Source organism: Pipistrellus kuhlii, unplaced genomic scaffold (genome assembly GCF_014108245.1).
Source record: "Pipistrellus kuhlii isolate mPipKuh1 unplaced genomic scaffold, mPipKuh1.p scaffold_m20_p_2, whole genome shotgun sequence".
In the NCBI taxonomy this organism is placed as follows: Eukaryota; Metazoa; Chordata; class Mammalia; order Chiroptera; family Vespertilionidae; genus Pipistrellus; species Pipistrellus kuhlii.
The window spans coordinates 18,204,209-18,226,473 of NW_023425515.1; the positions used below are offsets into that span (position 1 = coordinate 18,204,209).

General features: G+C 34.8%; 1 protein-coding gene across 3 annotated transcripts in view; it reads left to right on the top strand.

The window, feature by feature from the left end:
* Positions 1-22,265, top strand: part of RSRC1 (arginine and serine rich coiled-coil 1) — a 306,716-nt gene that overhangs the window by 215,373 nt on the left and 69,078 nt on the right. The gene's annotated exons all lie outside the window — the stretch shown is intronic.

Here is a 22,265-nt window from a genome sequence, read left to right on the forward strand (position 1 = left end):
GTGATTTTTCCAGAGCAGCACAGGACCTCTGGAACCCTTGGCCTATGCTTACTTAGCACTGGGTGCTGCTCCCGTCACTCTCGATTCCAGTGTCCTTAGAAGAGACAGGAACTGCACCCACCATGTTCTAGGCTTTTTGTTTTGTTTTGTTTCCTTGTGGAAAAAATATGACTTGATCTGATAAATATGCTTAGCAGTGTTGTTGTGCCTTAACGCAGAGGAGTTACTGTGGGACGGTTATTTTGGGGCTCATGGCCAGAAGCAAGGAGATTGAACCTCTCGCTCTGAACCCCATCCATGAAGTGACAGTTGGAAGAGTGCTGGGCAGGCCCACTTAAGTGCCTCTGGGCCCATGGCCAGGTGATTAACAGGACCAATAGGAAAACACTAACCCAAAAACCCTTCCATGGAAGAATAGTGAGTTCAAAGCTACAAAAGTGGGTTCAGGAAAGGGGAGCCTGGCCAGGCCAGGTTTACCCGCAGCTGTATTCTAAGCTGGTGGTCTTGGCGCTCGCCAGAGCCTGGCCCAAATCTGGGAAGTGAACAATCAAGAAAGCTGGAGTGAGGGGCAGCATGTGTCCTGTTGTGGCAGTTTATATGCATGTAAAATTTTATGTAACAATAAAAAATATCTTAAAATAACAAATCAAAACCATGTCAAATTGAAAATAAGGAACCTCAGTATAATGATAGCATGAACAAGTATATATTGATTTTTGTAATAGCTATTTTATGGAGCTTTTATAATTTACTAGGCATTGTACTAACCAGCTTATGTATAACTTCTCTTATTTTTACAATGATATTATGAAGTAAATAGGACAATATTATTGTTCCCAGAGTATGAATAAGGAAACTGAGAAGTAGAAAGGTTGAATAAAAGTCAGGCATGAGTAAGTAGTTGTCAAAGTGACTCATCAAAAAAGTTATTTCTAATTTTAAGTTATTAAAATATTGTGGGTACAAGTGAAATTTATTGATGAGTAGATTTGTGTACATTGTAATTTTGGTACATACGCAGTGATGAAGGCCTCTGAATATTCAAAAATATTTAATGTAAATGACCCATTCTTTTTTTTTTGTGAGTGTGTACAGTATTAAATATATTTCAATAACTGCAAAATTGGTTGATGTTATATATATTTTTGTGTAGTCTGTCTTGAAGTGAAAATTACAGTTACAGATCTTCTTTATATAGTCACATGAAAATTAAATATAAAGGGTTATCTTTATTGCATTAGACAAAGTAATAAATTAGTAATATTAGTTGTATGCATTTATAATATACTCTGATGATATCAGTGCTACACTTACCATTTTAAAACTGTTCTTTATTCTCTATTCCCTCCTCTTAAGAGGGGCTGTATCTTCCATAATTTTTTGTTCATTTTTTTATACTATATGAGCAATTAATCCTTTTACCTTTGTTTCACCTATCTTCTTGGTAGTTATAATGAGTCATAAATTGGTATTTATAAAATTGACATATAGAAGAACATTTCTTGTTACCTTCTGGCCTTGGGTCTTTTCTCATCTCAGAGCAGGGACATTCTTTATATAATGGGGTGAAAGTATACCTGCTGAAAATGTCTGCAGATTTCCAGGAGAAAGAAGAGATATCCTAAGCCAGATTCCCATTCTCAGATAACTTGTACTCAAAGTGAAAATGCCAAGAGGTAGAATAACGCTCTTTCTCTTAAAGTGCTTGGCTTTTTTTATTTTTTAGTTTTGTTGGTTGGAAGTAACTATTTTCTTGCCAGGAACTGACTCTGGGGTCTCGGAGTTTACCACTGACCAACAAAAACTTAAAGTTGGATTTCTCGGAGATGGTCCTGGTGGTAGGTGTCTTCGTATGCTCAGGCCTACTCCATAGCCAGGCAGGAGTGAGAAAAATAATTGAGTGGCACTTTGAAGGTATTTTGAGGGTCAAGTCAGAGTTAAACGAAGCTTTGACATTTCAAAAATATCTAGTTTTAAATATTTTTCACAGGTCACTGGAGGCACATCCATTCATTTATAAATATAATGTAAAGTAGGAATCATTTTTAATGTAAAACGCCCAGAGAGAAATAAGCCTTTTTAAGCCAGAATTCTGTAAGAGTTGCTATTTTGCCCATCTAGGAAACCTTGACACTAGCAATAAGATAATATCTGCTAATTCTGTTAATTGAAGCAAACAATACTGTGAAAGATTCTTTAAGATGAAATTGTAAAAGACTTTGTGGGGAATCACTGAGCTCACCCACTAGAATAAAAACGAATAATATACTCTGTATACATATATTCTATGTTCTTTAACAAAATATATGTATATATAATTAACAAGTGAAAGCCCTTTAATACTGTGGTTAAGAAGACAATTTTGAGATCTCTCTCTCTCTCTCTCTTTACCCCTTCCTCCCCTCCCTCCCCCATTTCTGTTAGGGAAACAAGCCTCTGACATTTATTCATACTATGGGAAAGGACACTCTTCTGAGTGAAAATTGGATTTCATGAGAACTAAAATAAACTGGCTAAGAAATTGCATATTCTGAGTATTCTGTATACTTCTTAAACTAAAGAATTGATAAATTGTATAATTACTTTAAGATCAGTATCGGCAACTGTTTTTCCTTTTAGAAATAAGGCATTTAATAAACTTAACCAAGTGTACAGATTTCAGAAGCACCATTTCTGAATCATTTTAGATTTTCCTGCAGGTAAAGAAATATACTTAATATGTAGATAGGGAAAATGAGACATTTGAGGTGGGCGGGGGGGCTAGCAATCTGAATCTGAGCCAGTAACCTTGTGCACATTCTTGTTAGCCTTGTTAGTCTAGTCACAGCCCCTGTAATTATCTGGTCCTGCAGGACCTGTTTACTTACTTAAGCACTGCCCCCTCCCCAGCACATAGGGCTCTTTGTAAAGCCTGCAAAAGGTCTGGACGTATAACCCCATATTTGGGAGACTAAGGACTGGGAAATATGAAAAAGGAAAGCCTCCTCCATATTGGGACTCAGGATTTGAGAGAAAGTCTTCCCTGAGTCCTCTGCCAGTACATGTGGAATATCTGGAAACAAATGGGTTTTTCCTGTGCCTCCAGGACTCCCCCATATTTTTTCGATTATGGTAAATTCTGTAACAATATAAGATGTTTGTGTTTAATAATTGTATATACGTAATAAATAGGTATGGAGAGCCACTGAAAACTAAGTGATAAGGTATTTGGCCACTTCAAAGGAACAAAGCACCTTGAATTTCTGCTCAAAATAAGATCATGGCCTAATTACCAGGTTAATGAACATTTTTTTTGAACCCTTCCTATATGTAGATAACCTTATTATCGGGTCTAGTAATAATTAATGTCGTTTTTAAACATTCGTTTAAAATCTTGCTTGGCGTTGACTTGTATTGACATAACCTTCAAACACGTGGTATCTACAGAATGTGTGAAGTGCAATTAACAAGTTTTGCTTGAAAAAGTTTGTGTTTGGTTTGGTTTTTGTTGCAAAACTAGGGCTAAGAAGATGGCGGATGAAGAGCATATTCGGCACTGCATGCTTTACGAGTTCCAATTAGGAAGAAAAGCAAGTGAGGCTGCAAAAAACATCTGTAGTGCTCTTGGTCAAGATGCAGTTAGCGCCAGAAAATGCCAGTGTTGGTTTGAGAAATTTCGCGAGGGAAATTTTTCGTTAGATGACAAGAGTGGTCGAGGCCGTGTGTCCAATTTTGATCAAGAAGCTCTTCAAGCTCTTTTGGTGCAAAATCCTCAAATTACCCAACAAGAGCTTGCGACAACTTTAAATTGTTCACAAAAAACAATTTCCAATCAATTGCGTGCACTTGGCAAAGTCCAAAAGTTTGGAAAATGGGTTCCTCATGAGTTGACTGACAACAACCGTAATCAAAGAGTCCCAATTTGCAGTTCGCTCCTCTCTTGTCAAAACTGTTTGCCGTTTTTAGAGCAAATTGTTACTGGAGATGAAGAATGGGTGCTGTATGTTAATTTGAAAAGGCGGCCTCAATGGTTGGACAAAAATGAGGCTCCGCAGCCCACACCAAAACCTGACTTGCATGCGAAAAAAGTGATGTTGTGTGTTTGGTGGAATTTTAAAGGAATTCTTCATTATGAACTTTTACCATCTAACCAAACCATTACAAGTGCAGTGTATAGTGCCCAATTGGAAAGGTTATCCCAAGCTTTAAGAGAAAAAGAACCCGCGCTGATTAATCGGAAGGGCGTAATTCTTTACCACGATAACGCACGACCGCATACTGCAAGAATCACTGCTGAAAAACTGCGCCAGTTGGAATGGGAAGTTCTCCCTCAACCTGCATATTCTCCTGATATTGCGCCTTCTGATTACCATTTGTTTCGTTCTTTGCAAAACTTTCTTCTTGGAAAAAAAATTAATAATGAAGAATGCCTCAAAAATGCATTGACCGAATTTTTTGCATCAAAATCACAAGAATTTTACAACAGAGGGATTAAAATGCTTCCTGAGCATTGGGCACAAGTAGTAGAAAACAACGGCAACTATATTGTTGATCAAATTTTGTTGTATTGTTTAAATAAATTCGATTTAAAGTATTAGAAAACGACATTAATTATTACTAGACCTAGTAGGATTATATTTCTTATTACCTACTTCAGTGTAGTCATTTATAATTTTGTGTATTAACAGACATTAATATAAGCTATATGGTAGGAAGTTTCTTTTTAAATCAGAATATATAAATTAAATAAGAGCATTCGCCCTTTGCTTACCCTCCTACTTCTATCAAAGGCACATGCTGTTGGGACCAATTAGTTATCATTTATACTTCTTTCTGTTTTCCTCATTGGTTGGATCTAGATTTGCCTTTAAGCTGTGTGAATGTTATTGACATTTTCTTCAAAGGCTCGACTAGAACCAGATGATAAAATGAGTTGTGCTCTCCAGCTGATACATTCAGCTGTTTGTAGGTGATTTTGCTGGGCTGTAACAAAATAAAGCCTAAAGCTTCATATTAACTGTGCTGTTTATATGGGTGCTAATACACTTTGAATAAAACCCTCAATTACGAAGTATTTTTGAGTCCTGACAAGACAGTCCCATGACATTAATGGTATCTTTATAACCTTTTTAACTTCTTGTTTCTCTGACAGAGCTCTACAATAACAGCAATGGGTTTGCCCTTGGCAAGCAAAAACTCATTTTGAAAGGATAATAGGTATTCTCTATTTAGATAGCTGGCAATAAAATTTCTCTGAATGAGATTTTCCTGAGAAACTATAAACTGATTAAATTACTTTCTTTTAATGGACTGGAAAAGCGTGTAATAATAGTTCCTTGAAGCTTTGCATCCAATGTCTTACTTCCTTTTTGAGAGACACAGAAGCAGCCTGGTTTTGGTGAATTATGGAGGTTGGTAGGAATTATTCTCCATGGTATAGCTTATTCTCAATTTTTTCTAAGTTAAAAAAAAAAAAAGAGGGGGTATTTCTGTGAAGAAAAGCAGGACATGATCAGTAATGTATCTGTTTACTTCAAAGTTTATTTTTCAGTTAGAAATAAAATATAGCAGTCATTTATGCCTCAATAATTTTGTTTTTAGGAAGTATACTCTAACAGAGATATAAAGTTAGAAGGCCACCCTGTTTTTCTTGTTCATAATTTTGCTTGACTTATTTAAAATAAAGAAATAAACTGTTTTCTCTAAAGACTGAAATTGAAGTTATTTTTACTCTATTGATTATTAATGCATATGTTATATTTTATGAGCAACTTAATATATTTTTGTTTAATGCTTATTAATTTGAACCTTATAAAATTTTAACATGTGAATCCATGATATAAAGTACATATAAGAAAGAAATATATATTAGTATTGGTATAAAAGAAATGCTTAAGATATATTTAATTATTATAAAACTTTATTCAAGGGCTTCTCAAAATTCCACTTAATGTGAATTTTGTCAATAAATGTCAACTAAGAAAAATAATTTATGCTTTTTGATTTAAAATGTAAAAACTTAAATAAAATATACTTGCTAATTCATACTATAAACATTTTTCTCTGAAGACAAATCCATTATGGTCCTTGGGGGTGACAGCTTGCAGAATATCTTTCAAGGCCATGAATTTTGCACAGAAGTGCATCAAATTCAGTATTTTTATTCGCAGTCAGAATTTCATATTTGTCACCGTAATAAAATTGTGATTGAAATGGAACCTTGAGTGTCCTGTCCTTATGTGAAGTACTTTGAATTTGAATATCACATAGATCCTAACTTAGAGCACATTTATTCTCTTTTAAGCCTTTGGCTCTGACATGTCCATTGCTGGCATTGTTTTTCATTCCAGCAAGTCTGTGCTGTTGGCACCAATAGGTACAAGGGACACTAGTCATGGTTGTAAAGAAATGGAGAGAAATATTTGTCTTCCCCTCTCAGTGACCTGTTTCTGATCATTACTATAAGCTATAAACTTCATGTTTAGCTCTTATTGGGTCAATTACTTTGTCATTGTGCAATTTCTCAGTTCTCATGTTTATAATGAATAAACATCAGTGAAATATTGTAAAACAATGGGTTGCCTTTAAATTTACTGAAATTTGTTCTTTACTAGATTGGGAAATTGTTTTTGAAGAAAAGTGAGATTACTTTAAAATGGGAATTTGTCCTCTTTAATAAATATTAAGCCCTACTTTATTTCTGATACTTCTGAAGTTATTCGTAAAGCAGATTTACAGAAGTATAGCAAGGATGTAATGTAATGTGCTTGCATTTTAGTCAGTTATTTTTTCAATAAGATAATAACCTAGTTTTGCTACATTTATTTGCTCTTACTCAATCTGAATATGAATACCCCTTAAAAATATAACAACTTTTTTCAATGTCTTAATGGCCCCTTAGCACAGATTTTAAGCTAACTATTGTAATGATTTTCATGGAGTAAAGAAGTCATTTAAAGAAGATATCGCTGATTATTACTGGACTATAAATAAACTTTAACAAAACAGGAAAAAATGTAAATGTTTTCTGCATAAATTTATCAACTTTAAGCTCATCCTAATTACAAGTTACAATATAGAGCTAGCAGATTTTGTCATATAGAAAAATTGCTATGTGTATCTATTAATTTTATTACAGGTCTTTATTATTATTAAATAAAAATCTCAGAAAATCACTTGGGTTTGGGACCTTCATTTTCTAGTGTGAGTTAATGCATTTACCATAATATTTTGTCATTCAAAAAAATGAACACAAATATGAGTTTAAATTAAATGTTATGTAGCAATATGATTAACTATATCTGCAAACATTTTTACATTAATCCTCACTCCCACCCCATACCACCATTGGTGACTGTGTTAATTCTGTTAATTTTATGAAATTGTAAACATTTAACATAACATTGTTTTTAATATATAATGCAAGACTTGACCAACTGAGTGCAACTTCATAGCACTGTTCAGGGATACAGAGTTATTTGTGGCATTATTTATAGTTTCTCTCTTAAACAGTTCTTGCGCTGAAGTTTTCTTTATTTTAAAGAGATTTTCCATTTTAACGTGAGGGAACCAGTGTCATCGGTAAGGCTTTTACATGGAAACGAAGTAGCAGATTGAAGTGGTTTCAGGGCTTTAATCCCTTGGTAAATTAGCCAGCAGGCTAGCCTTTTCATAGATGTGCTAAACAACAGGTTGATGCCATTTGGGCATTAGCAATGAGAACCACCTGAGGGAATAGGGAATGAATAAGAAGAAATGGAGAATGGGAAGAAGGCATAATTATTAGCTTTTACTGTGTTGAGTGGCTAAAATAATACCCATAAATAAGTCATTGTATATGATATTTTAGATTTCACCTTGTATGTTCTTAAATGTACGTTAGTTTCAAAATTATCAAATATAATGATAATGCTGCATTTCATTATTATGTAATCCTTAATTTTATATGAAAACTTAAGTAACAATAAATTTGTAATTATTTACATGTTGTAAATTTATACTTTCTCTTTTTGAAAAGAGATTTGAGGCTTTCAAATTTATTTGTGGATTGTTATCCCTAATCAAGCAAAAGAAAAAATTAAAATCTTCATGTAGAATTAATAGGATTTTAAATGTTTAAATAATCTTGCCTATTTGAAAACTATAAACAGAGTTTAAGTTGTTATAAAATTATTTTCTTTAAATGTTTCATAGTATTCAGAGCTGATTACCCGAGGGAAAAGAATTCTTTGCCATATTACATTAAATGTATTGGGCAATGTACTTAAATAATACCATCAATAAAGAATAGTACCAGCACAGTTAGCAGCACTAAAAGAAAAAAAAATTATTTAATTAGACTTTAACCAAGGAATGTAATTTCATGTAGACTGAAAAGAATTTAATTTCAGGAAGAGCAACTCATAAAATTATTATTTTGCATATTCTTTAAAATTCTTAAGCTAATTGGTACCTTGATATTGATAAATACTAGAATAATACAACATGAAGAAATTGGTAAAGGAGTAAAATCATTAAACTAGCCTGGTACCCTATGTGGCCCTCTCTCCAGGCTTTTAATTTTTCATTCAGAAGGGGTGATTTTAAGGATCAATATGAAGATCTGTTGATAATATTATATTTAATTAGAGTAATCAAAAACCATGCTCAGAGCATGACACCTGCCAGGGAGAGCTTCAAAAGATAGTAAGCAGCATGCGTTAGAATCCTCTCTTTTGCTTGTCCATGAGCACTAATCTAGCAGAAGTCCCCAATGGGGCAGCTAGTCAGCTATTTTATTGACTTTGATCTGGTTTGGGGGGCAGTTTATTTTCCCATAATGCCATTGATCAATGATTTCCTTTCAGCAGTGATGTAATTAAAGGGCTTTAGTCGGCTTCTGCTGTGTTGCCTTGAAATTTATTATTCTGGAGATTTAAAGAAGATCGATAGGGTGCAGTGGCCCGATGTTTAGACTGGAGTAGGAGGACCCTACTGAGAGTATAAGGCATGCAGAAAACAAGGCTTTAGGACACAAACAAGATGTTTACCTGGGACCTTGAGCTGACCTATTCACAACAGATGCTGTATAACCAGTAGCATTTTAGTACCTATTTTTAACACAGTCTCAAAACTACTTTGTCCTCTTTGTTATTGATTTTTAGAGTTTGTTTTAAAGCAATTGAAATCAAATATTCCTGTTGACAAAGGAAGAATTAAAATTTAAACATATGTGCCAGAAATACAGATTTCAAATGCCTTCATCATGAAATGGGAATAAAGCATTATTAATTCTAGGAATGTGAATGTCGTTAAAGGCTCACTAAGATCTATTTTAAAATATGCCATTTATTTGCCTTATTTTATAACTAAACTCAACACAGAGTTTATTTTTATTTGTATACAAATACACATGCAATGAACAGTGTTCTTAAGTGATAAAAATAGCACATTTGGCTAATGAAATCTTAAGACCTGACCTACCACTAACTAGAAATTAATAATTTCCTTACAGCCCTAGCTGTTTTTGGCTCAGTGCATAGAGCATTGGCTTTCTGACTGCAGGGTCCCAGTCAGGGCACATGCCTGGGTTGCAGGCTCAATCCTCATTGGGGGGCATGCAGGAGGCAGGCAGTCATTGATTCTCTCATCATTGATGTTTCTCTCTCTCTCCCTTTCCCTTTCTCTCTGAAATAAAAATAAATAACATTTTTAAAAATGTCCTTACAAATTACATGATTTGATAGATAAGTAAAATTGTCCAGAGATTTGTTATGCTATGTACACGGTGCATCCTGGGCTGCTTATTACTGTTCCAATAAAGTCAAAATAAGTTAAAAATAACAGAGGCAGATTTCAGTTCCCAAACTATTTTGTGTGTTGATTTGTTAAGAATTATGTGTAAAAAAAGAACAACTTCAAATACATTTGAAAATCCTACATACTACTGTTAGAGAATCTCAGCATACAATAGCATATTTTTAAAAAAATATATTTTATTGATATTTTACAGAGATATTTTATTGATATTTTTCTAAGGAGATAGAGAGCTAGAAACGTTGATGGGAGAGAAACATCGACCAGCTGCCTCTTGCACACCCCCTACAGGGGATGTGCCCGCAACCAATGTACATGCCCCTGACCGGAATCGAACCTGGGACCTTTCAGTCCGCAGACCGTCGCTCTACCACTGAGCCAAACCGGTTTCGGCAGCATATTTTTGTTTTTAAGAAATCCTGAAGTCATCCTCTTTAACTCTGGTTACCAAAACATTCTTCATAGATCTTTGTGGAGGCCCAGTTTCAGAAATGCAAAAGATAGTGAAAAGTCCTGAATTCCAGTCCTGAGTTGCCTTTCATTGCCCGTACAGTCTTTACACGTTAAATAATCACTCTGAGTTGCATCTTTCTTATCAGTGGAATGAGATTGTGTCAGAGGTTAAGGTTGGATGGGGAAAGATACACAATATCCCAAGGGCTTTTTCAAAATAGGCATTCCATCAGACCCTCTTTCTGATCTCTGAGATTGACTTTAGAAGCTTTGAGCAGCTGGTTAATTGTGCCAGTATTAAAAACATTTTTTTTTTTATCAACATTACAGTTTCTTTATTTAGATGTCATTTTTTAGGGACTTTTCATTGTCAGCGGTATGTTAAAATATAGCAGTTATACCTAGAAAACCAAGATATTAGCACAATTTATTACCTTGCTAAACTTAGCCAGTACTGACACTATGCATCTCTTGACAACGAAAATAGCCCATCTGGCCAGAGAACCAAAGGGGTGATGCAGACACAGTGTGATTTGCTATCTTGATAAACATTAACTAATCCATAAACATTACTAAGACCATGCATCATGGTTAAGGAATAACCAGAGAAAAATAGCCATAGCAGGGGAAAAAAATGAGCAAATTAGAGATTTTGTTTAAATTTTAATTATAGACAATAATTTAATGTGAATTAAGATTTTTTGGTATTTTAGGAGCACTGATGGCTTAGTGAAAAACTAATGCATTTGAATTAAATAATGTAAGGTAAGAGGATCTAGAGGGTTACAAAGAGCCATAGACTCTGCCTCTTAGTTCTCTGAGCCCAGAAGACAATACTATAATACAAAGCAGAAGTGACAAATATAGGTATCCATGAAATTTGATAGAGGCATAGTTGAAGATTGAGTGATAGAATGTTTTATTATTCTTTCTTTCCTAATTTATTAGCTTTATTTTTCTTCATAGCATTCACTGCTCTCTAACATATTTTATTCCTGATTAGTGGTTAGCATCGGGCTTTCTTACTATAATAGAAAGTGAGCTCTATCAGAGCAGGAATTTTGCCTGTTTGTTTAATAACATATCCTCCACCCTTTCAGATTTACTAGCACAGGGTAGGTGCTCATTAAGACTCATAGGCTTTCTGGAGATATTGTCTGTTTGTTTTATTTTCATTTCTTTTGGACCCGCTTCTTCTTTCCAAAATAATAATAATAATAATAATAATAATAATAATAATAATAATGTTTGGGAAATTGTCAAGTATTTTCATACTGTCATTTAACTCATTTTTAAAAAATATATTTTATTGATTTTGTACAGAGAAGAAGGGAGAGAGATAGAGAGTTAGAAACATCGATGAGAGAGAGTCATCGATCAGCTGCCTCTTGCACACCTCCCACTGGGGATATGCCCACAACCAAGGTACATGCCCTTGACCGGAATTGAACCCGGGACCCTTCAGTCCCCAAGCCGCCGCTCTATCCATTGAGCCAAACCGGTCTCGGCTTAACTCATTTTTTTTTTAATGAAATCATCCAGCTTGGAAGATTCTACCAAATATATGGAAACTATTATTTTCATAGAATACTCCATGTGAATGCTTTTCTAATCCTGGGTACTAATACTTTGGACTATTTGGATTGTAGAGGGTTTGATTTCAGCTCCAGAGTCACACTGGCCTTGGTTAGTTGAGCTTTATCATTTACTAGCTGCGTGACTTTAGATAATCACTGAAATTCTCATGCTTCAGTTTCCTCACTAGCAAAAGTGGGATATTAATGTTGAGCATTAAATAAGTTAATATATATAAAGCAGTTAGAATTATTGCTAATACGTAATAACTCAGGAAACATTGGCTTTCATTTTTATTAATTAATAGTGTTAATGTGAGTTAATTGAACCAGAGCTCACTATAGAAAGAGAATAAAAACTATTGGTTATTTGTTATCTTTGACAGATATAATAGTTTTACATCTTTGCTTCTTAGACAAGATGAAGAGCCTGACAAGATTAATATTTTGAGTTATATTAAAACAAATTATTTTAATTGGTTCATGGTAGGCTTCATTAATATGATATTTGACTTCAAAATATATAATTTGCATAGATTTGCACTGATTAACTATTCCTAAGTTGTTTTTGCTTTATTAGATTTTTTTAATCAGCCTTTTATTTTAAAGTTTCATGGAATTTCAGATGTGATATATCTAAACTTTAACTTTATTATGTCACAAATTGTTTTAAGTGTTCAGAATACAGCGCCACATCTTTATCCTGAAAATTGCTGGGTACATATCACACATGCTGAATACGTATTTTATTTGTGCTCTCAAATTTAATGTCAGTTTTAAAACATGGCCCCCAAATTCTATTACACTTCTTCCTTTGAGGAGAGTCTCTGTCCTCTCCCTTTGAATCTGGACTTTGTCACCACCTGACCATTACAGTACAGCAAAGTATTATGGTTTCCAGGTCTACACCTTAAGAAACTGGCAGCTCCATTCCTGTCTTTTGGAACACTTGCTCATGGAAACTAGCCTTTATGCTATGAGGAAGCCATACAGCCTCATAGAGAGGCAACATGAAAGTGTCTGACAACTTCAGCTGAATTCCTAGCTGACAGCTAACAACAATCATCAACTACGTTAGTGTGCAGGTTGTCCCAGTCCTTCTAATGCCCCAGTGGATGCTGAATGGAGCAGAGGCAAGCAGCTCTGTTTGAACCCTGCCCAAAATAGACACAGTTAATGGTTGTGAGTGAATAAGTGTGGGTTGGTGCATGTCACAGCAAAGATAACTGACATATGAGGGAGCACTCTTTTCCTTTCTTCATGGCAACATTTTTAAAGGAGTAAATATCATTGAAATCGTTCTCAGAATTTGGCCTTGAAAGCCATTTGGTATTTTCTGCAGAGGAATAAACGCTTTAGAAAGTCCATGAAATTTTTTCTTCTCTTTGAATGTATTTGTTGTACTTTCACTGACTGCAATAACTGCAAGTTGTCTGATCATTATCATCACTGTTATTATGGTTGTATTTAGTATAGACCGGGGTTGCAAATATGGGGCATTGAGCCCACTCCTTTAGACTTCATGTATAACATATTGCTAGTTAATCAGTGTCCTTTTCATGCTGAATCCCAGATGTAACTTCAGAATTCTCAGCACAGCATGTCATAATGTTACTATCAGTCCCATTGGAATGGACATCTGAGATGAAACCTGTAGTTTATTAAATCTTGTATAAATATTTTAAAATTGTACATCTAAGATTCTCACCTAGTATAATTCTCACCCCTGTTCAACTTTGCCTCGAACTCCCAAAGCCAATCTGATGCCGCCATCACTCTGCTGACCTAAAGGCGTTTCATTCATTTTGAGAGCTCTCTGCTTTTCATTCAAGTTCGTTTCCTTTTATCTTCCTTTAACCTCTCCGGTAGCTTTTTTGTGAAGTCAAACGTTATGTAACATTTTGGGAAAATATATTTCTGAGGTTTTTCCAAGGAGACATTATAGTTAGAGGAAAAAGCTAATATAATACCCTATAAACAGTTTTCACTATGGGACAAAAAGATAAGAAGTACGTAAGTGATGAGGTTATTTATAAAATTCAATAGTATATCTGAAGAGACTGATTAAGTAAGGGAACCTAAATTAGTTTAGGCCATGTTCTCCCAGGTGCTGGACAGCTTATGCACTTTATTTTATTTTATTTATTTATTTTTTTAGTAAACCTTTATTGTTCATATTATTACAAAAGTTCCTCATTCCCCCCCTCCCCCTCCACCAGGTTCCTACCCCACCCTCTGCCTTTCCCCACCCCCCATTGTCCTCATCCATAGGTGAACAGTTTATGTTCAGTCTCTTCCCGCACCCCCCACTCCTCTTTTCCCTGAGAATCATCAGTCCACTCCCCTTCCATACCTCTGATTCTATTATATTCAACAGTTAATATTGTTCATCAGGTTTTTTAATTCCCTTGGTTTTTAGATTCACTTGTTGATAGTTATGTATTTGTTGTTCATAATTTTTATCTTTATTTTCTTTCTCTTGTTTGATCATCAGAATACACCTATAACAACAATAGTACTATTCAAGTTTTCCCACTTATACAGATTTATCAATCATTTTTCTTATTTGTCTGTTAATTCTTTTTCTGCTATAAATTATTTGAAGGATTTGATAGCAAAGAAATAAAATGGTGATGTGTGAATTTTTCAAGTTATCAAAAAAAAGAGAAATAGACATTAAAATGAAAACTGCCCTGAAAGAACTGGGGAGAAATGAATTACCAGGGATAAGTAAGGTACTGATAGAATTAATTTAAGGCATAGAGAATGAATCGGGACAAAATTCTAGCAAGAATATTTCACCAAATATAGTAAATAAAACAATGGCTTACATACTGGAAATGTTCCAATCAAAGCCCCAATTTTCAAGAAAGAAGATGCCAAGAAGTGCAGTAGCTGTAGGTGCACTGCTTGGATTTCCCATGCAAGTAAAGTGGTATTCAAAGTGATGCAAGAAAGGCTTCTACCTTCTACGGAGCAAGAAATGATGGATGTTCAAGCTGGATGTAGAAAGGTAAGAGGAACTTGAGATCTAATTGGGAACTTTTGTTGGATGCTGGAATGCTCCAAAGAATATTAGAAGAAGACTAGCCTGTTTTGTAGACTGCAGTAAAGCCTTTGACTGCTCGGATCATGAAAAGCTGTGGTCACTCAGAGAAATGGGCATGCCTCAACATTTATTCATATTGATGCATAATCAAGACAAAATGAATAGGCAGAGTGGTTTCCTATAGTCAAAGGCATGAGACAAGGGTGCATTTATCTCCCTTTTGTTTAATCTGTATGCAAAATATATCACATGAAAAACTGGGCTAGACTCAGGGGAAGGAGGAGTAAAAATTGGTGGAAGAAACATCAATAACTTAAGATAGGCAGATAACCCCATTAGAAAGTAGTAATCATTTGAAATGATTTCTGAAGAAAACGAAAAAAGAAAGTGCCAAGAGAGGACTGCATCTGAACATCAAGAAGACAACAATCATGACTACAAAAGAAATATACAACTTTAACATAGACACTGAAAACATCAAAATTTTTAAAGATTTTCTTTACTTTGGTTCAGTAATTAATTCAAATAGAGACTGTAGCCAAGAACTCAAGAAGAAGGCTGAGACTTGGAAGGGCAGCAGTGGAAGAATTAGAAAAGATCACCAAGAGCAAAGCTGTGGTAAGGCTAAGATCAACTGCATCCTTGTTTCCAATTACTATCTACAGATATGAAAGTTGAACAGTGAAGAAGGATTACAGAAAAAAATAGATTTGTTTGAAATATGATGTTGAGGGTAGAACTCTACAGATACCTTGGACTGTCAGAAAGATGAACAAATAGGTCCTAAAGTAAGTTAAGCCTGAAACATCCCTGGAGCAGAAGCTGTCCTACTTTGGGCTCATCACAAAAAGGAAGGGTTCTTTGGAAAAGACAAATGCTGGGAAAAACAGAAGGCAGTAGGAAAAGAGGGCAACCAGATATGAGATGCATTTACTTTATAAGCGAGGCATATACTTATAGGCTTGAGTCTACAGGAGCTGAGCAGGGCAGTCAAGGAAAGGACATTGTGGACATCACTCATCATAGGTCGTTTAGAGTCAGAGATGACTTAAGAAGTACACACATAACAGTCAAGAGCAGGAGAAAAATAGGACAAAATTTATTCATCAAAGGAGCCTATAGAGTTGCTGTTTCTTGTTCAAGGTTTCCCAATAGCCAAAACCCAATGTATATTATTAAAGAGAACTAAAAGTTTCGCTACAAAGCTTCTCCTAAAAGGAAATTCTCACATAGGGCTTCATGTAGAGGATTTTCTTACTAAATGAAATATTGTAAACGTTCAAGTAGTATTTTATGTGGTCTCTACTATCTTTTTATCATTGTCATCATCCCTGTATTATATAGTTTATGATATCTTCAGTGTCATAATTGCAGGAAATGAAATAATAGTTTTTATTCATAGTACCTCTTTTACTGTCCATCAATAGATGCCATATAAACTCACCATAGTTTTATTCAGTTTGTTAGGAAAATATGATCCAAGAAGACAGTCTTCTGATGGATCTGCTTAAATCTAGTTAAAACCCAGTCTATATTGAGAAATAGAGAGAATGCTTGTTTTTGCAATAGTTCTTCCTATGTGAACGTTCAACTAGGCACCTGTTGTAGGTAAATGGGAGCCATGTTGTTCTTACTGGTAGTTTTTAGAAGGGTCTGAAATGCAGATATTCTGGTTGATTTAGGAGTGATTCTTAACCATTAGAGGTCAAATAAACAGGAGATAGGTTGACATTCTTTTTTGGAAACCAATGAATCTTACGAGTACTCTCTCCGAGCAGCTCACCCTTTATCTCCACAGGAAGGTAGGCCAAAGGGGATACTTCCAAGAAAGCCCAGAGTTTTTCTCAAGAATTAATGTTCCACACACCTCTGGATAAGAACATATGAAAAAGCAATTCCCAAGTTTTTATCGCCTTGAGCATAGCAGAAATCTCTATATCGTTTCATATTTCATCTTATTTCTCACTATGGTCCTAGAAAATTCTTGGTGGTGTTGCCGTCAAACATCAGGTTTGAGAAAAGTAGCTTCCTAGATAAATGACCAAGATTAATTTGTTCACTTGAGTAAAATTTGAGATTAAATAAAGCAACAAGTGATACTTTTCTGCCATCAAAACTATTCAAAGCCTCTTTTCACTTGTAAGTTGTGTTCTCCCTACCAGTTTATCATAATTAATTTCAAGTAAGTGGTCTCACCTAGATGGAGTGAAATTATGGCTCACCTTACCTTTAAAACAGACAACCCAAGTTTTTATTTATTTATTTATTTATTTATTTATTTATTTATTTTTATTAAATTATTATCTGTGTACATATTTTAACATTACCCCCCCCCAAAAAAAAACAGACAACCCAAATTTTTAACCAAGTGAACTTTATAAGGAGACATTACTACATTCCAATGAGAAGGGGATTTAAAATTTTTGCCATTCAAAACTATTTTCTAGCACTAAAGAGCTGACAGAAAAAATAAGCAATGTAGGTAGCAAGAGTCTATGCCTTGATATTTCTAAGTGGCAAATAAGAATAAGATTTACCTTGAAATATATTTTACATGAAATCCTAAAATCTTACTAATTACCTCTTTGGTGAAAACTCACTATTAAGTACCCAATTGAATTTGTTTTGGTCACATTTTAATGAGCTATTACAAATATATTTGAATTGTTTCAGTTATATTTATATCAAATGTTTGCAATTGTTAGAATGTCATTATAATGAATATTAACACAGAAATTAATGAAATATCGATATTTAATCTGTAGACTTTTACAAAGATTTCTCATGAAGTTAGTGTGAAATTCAGGAACCTCGCTTAATAATACTTATTGCTATAACCTCGGGCATGTTCTTTTTTTCTCCATTGCATGGAAAACTAATGGTTTGGTTCTTAGATGTGGGCTTAGGATCACAACCCAATATACTAACAGAATAGCCAGTCATGGAGCTAATTCAAGCAAATAATTCTTTACTGTCCTAGCTTACAATGTATTTGTCACTTACTACAAACTTTCGTTTCCACTTTTATTGATGATTTTTATTCTTGTAAACAAAGTGAAGAAGAGCATGCCCTGAATTATAGTGCTGCTGCACTTTGAATGATTTAAACAGCGGTCGGCAGACTCATTAGTCAACAGAGCAGCAAACCACGGCTCGAGAGCCGCATGTGGCTCTCGAGCTGTGGTTTGCCAACCACTGACTTAACCTAATGACCGTAAAGTCCATATAAGTTATTTTCCAACTCTAAAATCATGTGATTTGTGATTTTTATTGAAGCAATGACACTTGCAGTTTGGATCTGTGCCTGCTTCATATTTAGGTTGAGCAGTAATGATGGCCCCTCCTTTGGTGCTGCCTCAATAGATTTGCAGATATATTTTGTTATAGTACCCAGCCCCTCACAAAGTCCATTTATATCTTCTCAAAAACCAAAGAAAGAGTATACATATGTGACATTTTACATCTAGCAAAAAAGGGGCTGGTGCAACACACTCAAAGTTACGTGTTACTATAACTTTTTTTACATTAACCTGTGAAAAAAGTCCAGGTTATTCACTAACTCAAACACACACACACACACACACACACACACACACACACACACAAATATTCTTTTCTCTACTTTCCTCTTCATCTCCCTCTCTTTTCCCTCAATCCCTTCCTTACTCCCTCCTTTCCTTCTCTTTGGCAAGACCCAAAAAGCCTCATTTTACAGAGGCTTGAAGTATTTACTTGTTTACCTATACCATGTAATATCCTGGCATGTGTGCTTCTACGTGCAGTACATTGAGTCACATATGTTACTTCAAGAAATGTCATTATCTCACATTTGCTAGATATGGTGCTAGACACTAAGGATAAGATAAACAACATAAACCTGACCACTGCCCTCCATTTAGAGGATTAAGTGGTGGCACACTCTTTATGAATGAGGAAACAAATGTGGTTGAAAGTAAAAAGCTTGTGAAAAGATTTAACATGACTTGCCTTGAGACACAGTAAATTAGCCAAATAGACAAGAGTCTAAATCAGAATCCTACAACCCTATGGTAGCCTAAGGAGCTGTGATCATCTCTAATTAGCAGTATGGAAAGAGTACTGTTCTGAGAGTAATAAGGTCTTGGTTTCTGCACTGGCTCTGCCATTAATTAGCTGTGTCACTTTGAACAAGTCACTTAACACATCTAGGCCTCAATTTTTCTCTTTCTATAAGAATGAGAGAAGTGAACTAGGTGGTCCCTAAGATCCTTTTCAAATCTTGAGAGTTTATGACTATCTAAAGGTATGAAGCCAACATAAATGGGATTCCTAGTTTGCTTAATGATATGAAATTATATATATATATATATATATATATATATATATATATATATATATATATATATATAAACTTTTTCTATACACCTGCAATTATCTCTTATAAATTACTAGTGCCCTGGTGCAGGGGTTTATGCATATTGAAAGAAAATTAATTAGAAGATGACCAGAGGGGTGAGACTGTGTGAGATGGAGACAACCTCCCTTGGTCCCTCCCTGGCCGGCACACCTGGGGCAGCACCACAGCTCAAAGGACGTCTGGTGATCAGGCTGAAACCTGGCCTGCAGGGATCGGGCCAAAACCAGTTCTCTGACATCTCCCAAGGGCTCCTGGATTTTGAGAGGGCCGTTTTCGGATGATGAGGGCTCCCTCCTCTCTGGTTCCAGGGTGCGTCACCCGAGAACCCCCACTGCCAAGTCACCACAGCTCTGCAGCTCCTGCATTGAGCGTCTGCCCCCTCGTGGTCAGTGCACATCGGAGCTACCAGTCGGACAGTTGGATGGTTGCTTAGCCTTTTATATATATAGACTTTTATATGGAGAGATAATAAAAATGTCATTTATATAAAAATAACAAAAATAAGCTTCATTAATTTAGAACACTTTACTGAGCATTTATTGTATGCACACAACACTGTTAGCTACTAGGAGATAGTCAAGCTGCCTGCTTTTATTGAGCTTTATTATTCTAGTGGAAAAGCAAACAGGAAATTTAGTTATTTTTATAGTTTTTATTAATAATTTTAATAAATGAATTAAGGCAGAGGATAGACTAATAAGAGAGCATAGAGTAGCCAAGACTAAAGTTTTTATTTATTTTTCCTCCATTTAACAACAATTTAAGTATAATTTGCCTGGGACTGAGGAGGGTTTTCTTAAGATGTGAGACTTTCAGTATTCAAACCAGGAAAGTTCCAGGCAAACTGGGGTGTTGGTCACACAGGACCGTGGTATCTTTTCAAAACAAAGAAGAAGGAATACAGTGATTGAGAATATTGTGAATGAAGCTAGTAAAGTAAGAATCAATAATCCGTGGCCTTATGAGCCATGGTAATTTTAGAATTTTGCTTTATTTTTTTCTAAGTGGAAAGCCATTGGAGGACATGGCATGATTAGAATTCATTCTTAGAAAATCTGTCTTCCTTTAGCAAGAAAAGTGGATTTGGTGGTGTTGGTGAAGGTTGTATTGGCAATAGTGATAAGATTAGCACAAAACTAGCTTTAGAAAGATTTCTAAAGTTATAGTAATTAAAGTGCAAACTGATGATGGACTAGGGTAGTGGCAATAAAGTGTGGAGAAGTGAACAGATGAAAGTATATAATATGTTAAAGGAAGATTATGAGCAACTTGAAATCAGTCTCTTGTTCGCTATTGTAACCTTACCACCTACCACAGTCCCTGGTATATATGTGCTCAAAAGACATTTTTTAAATAAATAAGATGTGGAGTATTAGATCTAGTGTGGATAGGAGATAGTTAACATGGAAGGTTACTAAAACCTTTTGTTGACATTCTAGTGATGTCAAAAGAATGGTTCCATGGCCAAATAAGTTTGGGAATCAGCGCATTATATTTCCCTTATAGAGAGAAGCAAGGCACATTAGCATATGATAGATTCTGATGAGTTCTGCAATAAAGAAATAGTTTAATTTTGTTCAACCAAATGTTTTTCAAAGGTATTTACCTACAGAATCTTTCCAGCACCTATTGTGTAGGTCATGGTTTGGGAAATGCTGCTCCTCATTTCATGAGGCTAATCTCTAATAAAAATTATGCTAGGGTGTTAGAACATCATTTTGATAATAGCACTTAAAATCTTGGTGTCATCAGCTTGGTATTCTAAGTAAATGTTTAAATAACTTACAAATATATCTCCACAAAAAAAAAGCATATCTAGCAAGGCATTTCTTTAGTCTGTGTCAGCAACTACTATAATTTCTTTATTCCAGATTATAAAAAATGGGACACTTTAAAGAGCAAAGCATTTTAAGACATCCAGATTTTCATTTTATTTCAAAAATAAAGTAATGATAGTTTTTAAAGTGAAATTGAGTTTTTTAAGTTGTGTTTTTGTTTTGTTTTTTACTTAGTTATTTGGCCTATTTTTTTTTTATTACATTGTTTCTCTATCAAGATTCTACCCATAATACACCTCTCTAAGACAATTGTACTATAAAACAATATGGTGGCTATGAAATTTTCAAATACACTATTTAAACAGAATTGGTTTAAATTCTGTTTAAATCCATTTGAATCATTTTATTTTGTGGTATGTTGCTAAATAGGACATTCACATTAAATAGCAATGTTAATTTTAATGTGACTTTAAAACCCACTTTTGGGAGAAGATCCTGGTCATCCGTAATGTAAATAAAGTAGTCTTTTAAAAATTGCTTCACACTGAGAATTTTAATGTTATGTATAAATCTTCCCTTATATATTTGTGTGTTATTATGTTTAGTAAATTGCTTCTTAAACGTATCTTAGATGACTAAAAATAACATCATAGAACATGTTTGTTATATTCTTAATTGTTTTGACCATAGAATTAATTTTAAAGTCAAAATGGGCATTGCTTTTTCATCATTTCCAGTTCAGAATATTCAGCATGTCACAGATGTTCATGAATAATGTCCATTTAAAACTGTTGGCAAAGAGTGCTGGTGAGTTGGCTAGATGAATTAAATGTTGGGGGGATCTGACAGGCAGCACGCTGCTTTGTGATCATTCCAAAGTTCTAATAATCTCCCTCACCTTCTCTGCCTGCCACTAATGAAAGAGAATAGGTGATTGCACCTCCGGCTATGTTCTGCGCCTAATGACTCCTCCAAAGGCAGATTTATGAAGAAAAAATTAACTTTGAATGAGGATTGAATTGGCCCTGACAGTCTGATAGACTGTGACACAGATTCTGTGGCAAAACAGACGTAGCTCTAATTGATTATCAATATTTTAAGCAAAGTGATGAAAATAAGCATTAAGTGATGAGAAAGGCAGTCTTAATACAGTAGGCAGTAACCAGGACATAAGAGAGTCTTTGGGGAGGTTAGCCCTGATTGCTATTACTGAATTTTATGTCAATTTTTACCTTTGCTTC